The sequence below is a fragment of the Ursus maritimus genome, unplaced genomic scaffold (assembly GCF_017311325.1).
Source record: "Ursus maritimus isolate PB19 unplaced genomic scaffold, ASM1731132v1 scaffold_29, whole genome shotgun sequence".
Lineage (NCBI taxonomy): Eukaryota > Metazoa > Chordata > Mammalia > Carnivora > Ursidae > Ursus > Ursus maritimus.
In genome coordinates this window covers 12891697-12904053 of record NW_024425452.1, presented here as the reverse complement: position 1 = coordinate 12904053, position 12357 = coordinate 12891697, and the positions used below count along the sequence as shown (strand labels likewise).

The window sequence follows — 12357 nt, the reverse complement described above, 5'->3', positions numbered from 1 at the left end:
AGTTATTGTGTGAGTATAACTTTTCATATCTCTGTAATAAATGCCCTTAGAGTGCAATTGCAGGGCTATATATTAGTTTCATGTTTAGTTTTTGAAGAAATTGCAAAAATGTTTCCTAAGTGTGTACCATTATAATTCCTACCAGCAATGTATGAATGATCCTATTTCATGACATCCTCACCAGTGTTTACTGTTGTCACTATTTTTAAGTATAGCTATAGGTGCTTAGTGATATCTCATTGTTTTTTTTTTTTTTTTGGTTCAGTTTGGGTTTTGGTTTTTTGATTGTTTGTTTGTGAGGAACTAAGGGTTTGAAGCCGAAGTGGCCCTCAATTGGGTAAGTCCCTTTGCTTATCGGATGCTCAATTTTCCCATCTGAAAGCATTAGAAAAAGAAAGCAAAATATAGAACACTTCCAAGTTTGTGTATCTTCCTTGTGCAGAAGCCTCGCTAATCTCCTCTGTATCATTCCAATTTTACTATATATGCTGCCAAAGCAAGAACTCTCACTGTGGTTTAAATTTGCATGTCCCTAATGGCTAATGATGTGGAATAACTTTTCATTTGTTTACATGACATCTGTATATCCTCTTAGGTGAAATGTTGTTGATCTCTTTTGCCTATTTTCTAATTGGATTGTCTCCATTTGTTTAAGTCTTCTTTGATTTCTTTCAATGGCTTTTTGTAGTAAGTTACCATGTTTAGATCCTATACAATGTTTTGTATTATTTGCATTGATTGTTAACGGTATTGTGTGTTTAATTTTGGTGTCCTCAGGCTCATTGTTATGTAGTAATGTGATTAATTTTTGTGCATTGATCTTGTATTCTGCAATCTTGCCAAACTCACGTATTAATTCTAGGAACTTTTTTATAGATGTCTTGGGTTTTCTACAAATGTAATCATGCCATCTGTAAAGAGGGAATTTTTATTTATTTATTTTTTTGTTTGGTCTATATGTCCTTTATTTCTTTTTCTTTCCTTATTGCAGTGGCTAGAACTTTCAGTACTATATTGAATGAATGATGAGAATGAGTATTTTTGCATGGTTTGCATTCTTAGGGGGAAGTGTTCACTATTAAGTATGATGTTAGCTGTATAGTTATTGTATTTTTTAAAAAGCAGGTTGATATAATTCCTTCTATTCTTACCTTGCTGAGAGTTTCTACCATGAACTGGTGCTGGATTTTGTCAAATGCTTTTTCTGCGGCAGTTGATATGATCATATGATTCGTCTTCTAGCCTGTTGATATGGTGGATTGCTCTGACTGAATTTCAAATGTTGAACCAATCTTGCATACATGGAATAAAACTCATTTGGTCATGCTATCTAGTTCTTTTTCATACATTGTTGGATTCAGTGTACTAATATTTTGTTAACAATGTTTGTTTTTAAGTACGTGACAGATATTGACCTGCAGTTTCTTTTCTTTCTTTTTCTTTTTTCTTTCTTTCTTCTTTTTTTTTTTTTTTTGGAATTGTCTTTGTACTGGTATCAGGGTTGTACTGGCCTCATAAAATGAGTTGCTTCCCCTTTCATTGTCTAGAAGAGGTTGTATAAGGTTATTAATTCTTCCTTAAGTAATTTGATAGAATTCTCCAATGAAACCAGCTGGGCCTAGAGATTTCTTTTTCAGGAGATTTTTAATTAAAAATTCAATTTCTTTAATGGTTATAGGACTATTTAAATTACTGTTTCATATTAAGTAAGTTTAGTTTATGGTTTCTGAGCAATTGGTCTCTTTCTTCTAAGTTGTCAAATTTATAAGTAAAAATGTGTTCATTCCATTTCCTTATTATCCTTTCCAAGGCTGTCAGATCTCTGGTGATATTTTCCATTTCATGCCTGGTATTGGTAATTTGCATCTTCTCTCTTCATTTCTGTCACACTAGCTAGAGGCTTATCAATTGTACTGATTTTTCAAATAGCCATATTTTTGTTTCATTTATTTTCTCTACTCTTTTTCTGCTTACATCTTATTGATTTCTGCTTTCATCTTTATTTTATTCTCTTTGCTTTGAATTTATCTTGCTCTTCTATTTCCAGTTTCTTGAGGTAGGATTTTTAATTTGAGAAATTTCCTCTTTTTTGTTATAAGCATTTATATATTGTTACAAACTTACCTCTCAGAGCCACTTTGGCTATATTCCTCTTATTTTTATATGCTCTATTTTCATTTTCATTCAGTTCTATATATTACATAACTACTTTAAGACTTCTTTGGCTCATGAATTTTTAGAAGTGTGTTGTTAAATTACCTAGTGTATAAGATATTTTCTTGCTATCTTTGTTATTAATTTCTAATTTGGCTTAAAAACATACACTTTATTATTTAAATTCTTCTAAGTTTGTTGAGGTTTGTGTGATGGCCCGGGATATGATACATCTGGGTAAATATCCCATGGGCACTTGAAAAATGAATGTATAGTCTGGTGTTTTAAGGTGGCGTGTTCAAAAAATGGTCCATTAGGGGCGCCTGGGTGGCACAGGGGTTAAGCGTCTGCCTTTGGCTCAGGGCATGATCCCAGCATTATGGGATCGAGCCCCACATCAGGCTCCTCCGCTATGAGCCTGCTTCTTCCTCTCCCACTCCCCCTGCTTGTGTTCCCTCTCTCGCTGGCTGTCTCTATCTCTGTTGAATGAATAAATAAATAAAATCTTTAAAAAAAATGGTCCATTAGATTCTGTTGGTTAATGATGTTATTTAGGTCTTATAAGCACTTGTTGATTTTCTGCCTAACAGTCATATCAGACTGAGAGGGAGGTATTTAGGTCCTCAACTACAATTACAGATTTGTTTGTTTTTCTTTCAGCTCTTATTGGCATTTGCTCAATGTCTTTTGAGGTTCTGTTTTTTGGTACTAGTTTAGGGTTATTATGTCTTTTGGGGAGATGGGTCTTCTATTATGCGATGTCTTTCTTTGTCTCTAATAATTTTCTTTCTCTGAAGTCTACTTTATCTGATATAAATATACCCACTCCTCCTTTCTTAAAATTAATATTTGTGCGGCATATCTCTTTTTATCCTTTTACTTTCGACCTATGTAATTCAGTTTGATGTGGGTTTTTTAACAATATATAGTTGGATTGTGTTTCTTTTTCTCCATTCTTCTAATCTCTCCCTTTTGATAGTATATTTAGATCATTTACATTTATAATTATTCCTATGTTAGTGTGTATAATATGGTCACTATTATATGTAAGCCTGTCATTTATTATTTGTTTGCTGTTTATTCCATTTCTCATTTTCTATTTCTGCTTTCTTTTGCCTTCCTGTGGATAACTCAAATATTTTTAAAAATTCCATCTTGATTTATTTATAGGGTTTTTGAGTATGCCTCTTTATATTACTTTTTTAGTATTTGCTTGGGGTATTGTAATATGCATATGTGTCCTGTCATGGTTTCTTTTATCAATATTTTACCACTTAAGTAAAGTGTTCAAACTTAAATTCCATTTAGATCCTTTTATTTTCCCTACTTTTAAACATCATTTTCTTGAGTATTAGATAGTATTTAAATTTTTGTTTCAATCATCAAATAGGATTCATAAAACTCAGGAAAAGTACAAACAATTGTATTTATCCATATTTCTGCTTTTCTTCTGTTCTTTCTTTTCCCCCACGCTCAAAAATTCCTTCCTTTATCATTCTCCTTCTGTTTGATGGACTTCCTATAGCCAATTTTTAAGGGTAGGTCTGTTAGTAAAGATTCTTTTTCTTTTTCTTTGTCTGAGAAAGTGTTTATTTCTCTTCATCCTAAAGTATAGTTTCAGCAGATGTAGAATTTGCAGTTAACAGTTCTTTCCTTTCAGCACTTGAAAATGATGTGCCACTCTGTCCTGCCCTCTATGGTTTGAGACAAAAAAATCTACCATCATTTGAGTTGATTTTCCACTCTAGATAATGTATCATTTCCCTCTGAGTGCTTTTAAAGATTTTTTCTTTGTCTTTAGATATTACAAGTTTAATTATGATGTGCTGTGACATGGATGTTTTTAGGGTTAATCCTACTTGGGGTTTACTCAGCTTCTTGAATGTGTAGGCTTATATCTTCCACCAAATTTGGGACATTTCAGCCATTCTTTCTTTAAATGCTCTTCCAGCCCCAGGGTCTTGTTTCCTTTTAGGATTACAGTGATACAAATGATGAATCTTTTGTTATTTCCCCCTCAGCTCCCCAAGCCTCCTTTTCTCCTTCTCTCTGTCATTTCTTTCTTTCTTCTACTCTATTCTCTCCCTGTTGTACAAATTAGGCAAAGTCTATTGATTGTCTCCAAGCTCACTGATTCTGCCCTCTGTCATCTCTACTCCACTGTTGACCCATCCAGCAAGTTTTCATTTTCATTATTGGATCTTTCAGTTATGTTATTTACATTTGGATCTTTTTGTTACTTCTAGTTCTTTGCTGAGATTTTCTATTTTTTCTTTTGTTTCAAGAATATTTGTAATGGCTTCTGGAAGAATTTTTAATATGACTGCATTAAAACCCTTGTCATACAATTCCAACATCTGATTAATTTGTGTTGGCACTATTTGATTGTCTTTTCTGAGTCAAGTCACAATATTCCTGGTTCTTGCTGTGATGAGTTGTTTTCTATTGTATCCTGGACATTTTGGATGTAATATTAGGGGATTCTAGGTACTATTTAGACATTTTATTATAGTATGCAATCTTCCTGTTCAGGTTGAGCCTACAGTTCCATGCTATCTTTGCTGACTGTGATTCCAAAGGTAGTTTAATTTTCAGAGATTTTATCTTATTAGTTTGGTATGCTTAGTTTAGTTGGTGAGGCTAAGACTCTTTGCTGTCCTTGCCCAGTACCGCAAAAGGAGTTTCTTCTTGCTGGGTCACGTGGTGCATCTAGGTGGGGAAAGGGAGTCTCTGGCCTGTAAGGACAAAAATCACATCCAAGGCCAGGCAGCTTGTTGTGGCAGAATGCTGGACCACTTGGTGTCTCTCGGTATAGGAGGGTAATCTCCATCTCGTGGAAAAGGAGAGCACTGGCCCTAGTTGTTCCTTCCTAACATGGCTCCAGATCAATTCCCCTTAACAGCGGTGTTGGGCTTACCTGGTTTTGTTGGCAGGATTCTTGTTTGGTCCAAGAGAGAATGGGCCTCCTTGGACCACTTTGTGTTGCTAGTTTGGGCTCTGAGAAATGCTGGCCTCTGTTATTTTCTTCTGTTGGGTGGAGGGTAGTAAGATGCCCAGTCATTGCCCTATGTTGTTTCTCTCCTCCTGAGGTTCCTAACCAGTTTGCCTTCTTTCCCATTTTTACAGTTATACTTTGGCTTCCTAATGCATTTTTTTCCAGGGCTTATAGATGTACTTAGCATGTAAAAGCTGGACAAAATGAGTTTAAAAATCATGCCTTATTTTTCATTAAAGAGATAATTTTGGTAGCTGCATAGAGGTAAGGGGATTGTCAGTGAAATTAAGGAACCAATAAATAACTATTGCAATAGTCAAGGGTTAAGATCTGGTGAGATGTCCCACTGCAGATGAAAGGCATACAATAATCCAAGAGAAACTTCAACGGCTAAATGAAAGGAACTCGTGCCCAATAACCTAATGCTTCACTTAAAATACATATTTAGAACTTTTTTGAAAAAGAAAAGCAAAATGCTTCCCCTTTAACTTTAAAATAATAATAGCAATATAATAATGATGATGATGATGATGTAATAAAATTATTAATAATTAAGATGTTACTTTGTGATCAATATTGTACTAATGCCTCAAATGAACTGTCATTTAATCTAATAGTAATAATTGTATCAGTTGGTTATTTTTAGTAACAGTATTTTAAAATTGAGGCTGCCATGTTTTATAGAAGTTGAGAAGCTTGCCTGAGTTAACCCAACTAGTAAGTAATAAAGTGACTTGAAGTCAGTTCCTACACTGTGTGGTTACCTGTCTCTGTGTTAAATTGACACATAATTTATTAAATCTAATTGGTTAGTGACTTGAGGTTCAATTTTCAAAATCAGAAAAAGTATTTACTTACTAATATTTTGATATCTGCTGTTAAGGGTCAAATATATTTAAACCGTTTAAATGCTCCTGGGTGGCTCAGCTGGTTAAGCATCTGCCTTTGGTGCAGGTCATGATCCTGGGGTCCTGGGATTGAGCCCTGCATGGCCTGCTCAGTGGGGAGTCTGCTTCTCCCTCTCCCTCTAATGCTCCCCCTGCTTGTGATCTCTCTCTCTCTCTCAAATAAATAAATAAAATCTTAAAAATAAATTAGCCATTTAAATCTGTAGGCCTACATTGAAACAAGACTTTTTTCTCATAATCTAAAACAAGAACATAATATTCATAAGAAACAATAAATTTGACCATGCTTTTATTATAACTCTTGTCACTGACTCTTGCATAACTAATAAGTGTGTTACTGGCATAAGTAGAAGGGTTTTGTGCCCATGAAGAAGTTATATTTACACCAATTTGCTGCCATCCTTGCCCCTGCCCACAAACCAAGAAGGATCAGGAGGGAAAAAAGCACAGTACTATAATCACTGAACATGTTACAAATGAGCAATTACTACTGTTCCCTCCTCTTCACTATTCTTCAGGCTAAACAGGCTTGCAGATGTAAAAAAATGGCACAGAATTTTCCACTGTGTAAAATTTGGCAAAAATTAGCTCTTCTATGGTGTACGGTATAGTTTGAATTAGTCATTAAATTGCTTTGCTAGATAGAATACATTTCTTATGGTGGTTAATGATGCCTAATGATGTCTCAAAATGAGACTCTGAAATTTCAATTCCATTTGCATTATTCTGAAAAAATGTTTTTGGAATGTTAATGGTATGTTCCATTATTAGGTTTCAAAATCTGTTCCAATTATTTTCATAGGGGAGGGGATGAGTAAAGAATCTTCATATAATCTGTCATAACAGACCAAAGAGAAAGCACTGCATTTTCAGTTAGGTGAATTTTGATTAATATATTTCCAAAATGTTAATTTTTCTAGCTATAAAATGGAGCAAGTGTTGACTACACCATTAACTTTCTTTTAAAATTCCACAGAGGAATGTTTGGAAGACATATCAAAAAAATGGTCAGATTAAGCTCTTGTATAATTACATCTATAATGGATCATTTGGTAATTATTAATTTAAATATATTAAGATATCATTTACATTGTTATAATTTATGTAAATAGAAAGTTATTTTGGGTATTGTATAAAATTTCGTCTTCTTAAGAATTATTTCACTAGCTCATAATGCATCTTAAGTAATTTAAAACATATAACTAGTCTACATTTATCAGAATTATTAGGATTTAAAAGTTGAATTTAAAAGTTAAATAAACAGATTTGTCAAGAATTTGGAAGATTTGTTCAAGGTTAGGCTTGTAGTATAAGTAGAACTGCACTTAATCATATGTTAATTAAATAAAAAATATGATTGATGGCAATAACACTTTCCTTCAAGCACCTTTCTCTAATCACCAGAGTACCTATTACTCCACCATGCACTAATTTATGATTATGTTTAGTGTTTTTGAAAGAGTAAAATCATTTGTGAGGATTTTTCCATTCAGCAACTTTATAGATGTTTGAGATTCTAAGAATCAAACACCTGAATAATTTTTAAAGCAGCTACTTTTCATCAGCCTAAAGCACATCTTTATTGAGCACTCATAAGGTGCCAGGCATTGTAAGCACACAATGAAACAGATAAGAAACTTTTCCTGAGTCTCACAATTGACAAGCACCAGTGCAGAAGGCAATCTTCAGTTTACTGGGCTCCAAGCCCACATTCTAATGATCCACCATGCCTAGGGATCTTTCTATTTTCCTTCAAATATACACATATGGTAATCCATATCTCTTATTATTTATCTTCACATTTGTTTGTGAGAAAGGCATTTTCATCATTTTTCAGATGGAGAAATAAAGGTACAATGCAATTCAAGAACTTATCTCAGATTGCTAGACAAGTCTTTGTGGAGGCAAAAATACTACAACATCACAGGGATAATAATAAACACTATCCTAAGGACCTGAATGGTCTTATTCACATAAGTCTGTCAGCAGAAAAGAGGCAAAAAAAAAAACAAAAACAAAAACAAAAAACAAAAAACAAAAGAACCCCAAAAACCAACCCTGTACTAGGAGATAGGAAACCAGGCTCTCTCGGGAGAGGGAGCTGTTTGCACACTAGCAAATACCTGGTGGTAGGAGCTGTTGACTTCTCTTGGGAGTTGGTTGCCTCATCTATGAAATGAAGATAGTGGCTCAGGAGCGCTCACTCATCACCCAACTCCACATGTATACGATTCTATAATTTCAGAAATATATGCATTGAAAAATGTGACTTCAACCATTGAGAAACACTTGAAGTAAACATACTTATGACCCAACTTTTACTTGGTGAAGGCAGGGTTTTCTTATCCACATTTTTCAGTTAAAGATTTGGATTTTCAATGCTTGTCTAACATATGCGTATTGCTACATCTTTAATGACAATGAAATCTGCACTTATCAAATTATTTATTAGTATTCCATATTCATAATTTAATAAGAAATGCATCTAATTTAAAGAATAAAATGATATTCTTATGTGCTCACACTGTTTAATATCATAATACACATTTAAAAGATATCAATGATAATGAAATTAATAGTGAGAGGATTTATAATTTATATGGTAGGCAAAAATACATGAGATTTTGAGTCAAAAGTTAAATAAAATATATATACTATAGAAACAACGTAATTTTATTTTTAAAATTAGATGTCTAATTTCTAGTTACTAAGGGGCATGGGGCTCCCAATCAGGATAAAGTGTTCACACTGACATAAAGATGAGTCAATATAATCTCCAACTATTTTTGAATTTATCTTTCCTTTCCTGACTTTTTTGATGTCTTCTTGTTTCAGCATGACTATTAAATTTATTCTACAAACTTTTTTTTTAAAGACACAAACAGGAGGGTAGTATAGGGAATATACATTGCTCTTTTTTTGAATATTTATCTCATATTATAAGATTTTGTTCAGTGGGAATGGTATCATATTCCTTATGTGTTAAATGTACCAGGAATGTGAATGAATAATTATACATCAACCTGAAACTGTTAAATCATCTTTTAGTAAACCACTCCTTATTTTGTGAACATTTAAAAACAATCTGTGACTCCTTAAGTACAGAGTATAGAATTGCGTCCATGTCTTAAATTCACTACAATTCCTACCCTTACCTGATGTGTTTTAAAATTAGGAACTTGTTCTACACATGAGAAGAATAATAAGGACCTAATTTCTGTTTGTTTCTTTTTAAATAACAATTTTTGACTAATGTTGGCCAGGTCATTTGGTATCATAATAGGAAGGTAAATCAAAATGCCACATAGAATGTTTTCTTTTTAAAATGTTCTGTGACATATATTAAAGCAACAATTTTTGTGATCAAATCATGCCATATTGGAATCAGATAACCAGTTATGCTCTTCAAATTTTGTTTTACTAATATTAGTTTTTCTTGAGTACATTTTTATTCTGGTACTTCTGTGGCTCAGAAACCTAAACACCTTGCTCTCTCCTAGCACACTCAGTGATTAAATCTTTATACTCAGGCTCCTTCATTTCTGGGCCCATCCATTTTCCCAATGGATAACTCCAGTGTTGACTTCATCTCCATTCTGGTCAGGCTAGACTGACCAGAACTCATCACTCCTCATCTAACACACACAGCTGGACTGTGGACAATTCTCATTGCTGCGTTTGATCTTCTGCGCATACCCTCTCCCTTCTCTTTCTGTGCATAAGTGCAGGTTCATCTTTGTGCTTGCACCACGACCCTCCTGGGAATCTATTTGGACTGTACTTATTCCCATTACTTTCTCCCTCTTCTCAATAAGTCATTGGAATTTTTAATTTGGTGTCTATAAAGGCAGAAACATTCAGTTCCATGTATTTTGTTCTATTTCACTTATGTAAAACTATTTTCTCAGGAATAAAATGTGAAGAGTTCCTTGGTACTGTTTCCAATCATCACAGTAATTATGACAAGTAACGCTGTCTCTCCAACTAGATTGGAAGACTGCAGTGGGTAGCTACTACCCTTTATTAAACAAAAAATACTTAGGTAATAAGGATAAACACAGATGAAGTGAGTATCTGCCTTAGAATCCCTTATGATTCAGTGTTTTATTATTCATGTGACCTGTGCAAAGAATGTAGGGGGCAGTTTATCAGTTGATAAGAAAGATTTTTAGCAGAGAGGGAAAAAGGAAATAGCTTGTGTAAAGTTACAAGGATATGGATGGGTTTTGTGCTTTGCATAGGTAATAATTCCTTAGGAATAAAGATGTGAGTGTGAACATGTGTGTATGTGTGTGTGCATTATGTGTTCTTTGGTATGTGGCACAAGTAACAATATAGCTTGCACCACATGTGTTCCAGGAACCAGCATCATCATTATCACTTGGGAGCTTGTCAGAAGTGAGAAACCTTTAGCCACACTTCAGACCTAATTGAATCAGAATTCTCATTTTCAACAACACTCCACCCTGCCCCCACTCCCTGACCCACTCCAACCCAGTGAAGCTCAAGCACATTAACATTTGAAAACTTCTCATCTAAGATATGTGTAGTATAGGTCATGAGGTCAATGCTGCGGAGAAGGCTGGATGTGTGACTGGAACAGAATATACTAAGCAATTTGATAAAGCTAGGGACATCCACCCACCCAATTTGACATAAAATTTGGGGGAATTTCAAAGACCTCCAAGAGCCCAGAAATGAAGTGCAACTGTTAGTTGTCACACAGGGAAGTGGCAAGATCAGATCTGTGTTATGGAAAAAGAAAAGGCAGTGGTTTGAAGGAAGGACAAAAATAGAGGCCGACAAAAGTTGGAGGCTATCTCTAGGATCCAGATGAAAGGAATGTAATTTCCCAACATATATTAAGGACCTTCCGTATGCAAAATCCAGGAAAGAACATGCAGAGTTTAGACTAGTTCTAAACACTCAAACTGATGACTGAGGACCAGGAGGATCTAGCTAGTTGCAAGGCAGACCTCTACAGATTTTATTGAATCCTGTTTTCTTGCTCCGGATTTGAATAGAATACCTTCTTCTGACGCAACAGAAATCATCATGGGTTTTTGCCCTGCTCTAGAGAGCTGTAGCTTCACGTGGTAGCGACCCCTGTGCGGCTGTGTTCACATCACAGGCATCAGCTCCGCTAATGCTACAGCCTGTTCATTCCCGCCTCCAGCCGTGACCCTCTGCCTGTGTCCAACTCCCCTTCACTCTTGAAGGTTGAAAAACTGTCATTCCTACTGACAAGCCAGGGGGCTCTGCTTACTCTTCTGAGGATGAAATCAAGTTTCTAGCCACTTTTTCTTTTCCTTCCAAAATTTTTATAGGCAACCTCTTTCCATCCTTTGCTGTGTAGCTACCTAGTCTGATTTAAAAAAAAAAAAGAAAGAAAGAAAAAGAAGTATAAAGCAACTCCTGAAAGAGACATTTGAAGCCAAATCTTGTCAGAAGGGCCACTGTCCCCTCAGGCAATTTTGCAGCCTGTACTGGCTGCAGTTGTGGCTTCTGTCTTCCATCTTGACCTTCTCTTTTCTTTAAGTCCATATTTAGAAGGGGTTTTCAATGTCCACTCGATGTTCTTGAGCGCTTGGTCTGTGCCAGTGTCCTTAAGTACTTTAAGCGAATTCACTCATGTAGTCCCGACAGTAACTCTGACAGGCAAAATTATTATCTCCATTTCATAGAGGATACAAGTGAAAAACAGGGAGACTTGAGAACTTTTATGACAGCACACACATTTTTAAAATGTGGGAGGCAAGATCTCTACGAAAGCAACATGGTTCCAGAGCCGGGGTCTTAGCCTTCACAGGACTGTCTCAGAGGATACACTCAGTGCTACACCAGTTACCTTACTGTCTTTCTGCCCTGCTATCCCCCAAAGGGGCTCCTCCTCCTAAATTTCCTCTTTGTCTTAATGACACCACTGTCACCTAGTTATCCAAACCAAAAGGCACAGAGTCATCTTCAACTTTCCTTCCCAACCCCTTGCATCTTTACCTCAGCAACATTTACTCATTGTCTTTAACAACATTATTAAGATTTATTTTAATATGCTAACCTTTTAATATGAGAACTATCATACAGAGCAAAGAAAATAAGTGGAAAGTTTTAGAGTAGGTTTTAATTTTCTATCTTCTCAAGAAAGCTGCTTCATATAAGTAGTGAATGAAAAATCTGAAAATAAAACCTCAGGTCACTAGATATTCCACACAGGCGGTGTAAGAATGAACAAATGATGGCCACATACTATTTCCTGGAGACTTCTTAATGGTTATAAAATATCTCCCAAGGATTTGGCTA

The 12357-nt window shown here is 35.1% G+C and overlaps 1 non-coding gene across 1 annotated transcript; it reads right to left on the bottom strand.

Moving 5' to 3' along the window:
* Positions 1-398: 398 nt before the first annotated feature.
* Positions 399-500, bottom strand: LOC121105734. The gene has a single exon (XR_005838385.1). It is a non-coding gene; the product is annotated as a U6 spliceosomal RNA (small nuclear RNA).
* Between the last annotated feature and the right edge of the window lie 11857 nt (positions 501-12357).